Genomic DNA, 856 nt, shown 5'->3' on the forward strand with positions numbered 1-856 from the left:
GCAAGACACTTCACCCTTGCTCCTGATGGCTGCTGGTTAGCACCTTGCATGGCAGCTCCCGCCATCAGTGTGTGAATGTGTGTGTGAATGTGGAAATACTGTCAAAGCGCTTTGAGTACCTTGAAGGTAGAAAAGCGCTATACAAGTATAACCCATTTATCATTTATTTATTTATTATGTGCTATAAGTCAGTGGTCCCCAACCACCGGGCCGGACCGATTGGTACCGGGCCACACAAGAAATTAAAAAAATATTAAAAAAAAAAAAAATTAAATCAACATAAAATACACAATATATACGTTATATATCAATATAGATCAATACAGTCTGCAGGGATACAGTCCATAAACACACATGATTGTATTTCTTTATGAAAAAAAAGGAAAAAAAATAAAATAAAATTATATATATTTCATATTCAAGTATCCATCCATCCATCCATTTTCTACCGCTTATTCCCTTCGGGGTTATTCAAGTATGACATTTTTAAATGTAACTAATTTCATTGACAAGCAATTCTATTATGGTCATACTCTTGTTTGCTAGCGGCTACGATTTCAGTACTATTGAAGATCTTTGCTCCTTCTCAACTCTGTGGTAATATTCTTTTCACCAAATACAACCAACAGTATGTTAATGTTAAATCTTACTTGTGAAAAGTAATCCCCCGATTCCTATTTTCAACGCTGATTCGCTGAACACCATATTTGTTTTCTACTTGTCAACTTTCAGTTTAGGCTGCTCGCCGGGTCCTCATCACCACTTCAAGATGTCTGCCGAATTTCTCGCGTCACAGCAGCCAATGCTGCATCTACTTATAAGATGTCTATGTTAACAACCATTGGTTAGGCGGTGT

The sequence above is a fragment of the Entelurus aequoreus genome, linkage group LG02, assembly GCF_033978785.1.
Source record: "Entelurus aequoreus isolate RoL-2023_Sb linkage group LG02, RoL_Eaeq_v1.1, whole genome shotgun sequence".
Taxonomy (NCBI): Eukaryota; Metazoa; Chordata; class Actinopteri; order Syngnathiformes; family Syngnathidae; genus Entelurus; species Entelurus aequoreus.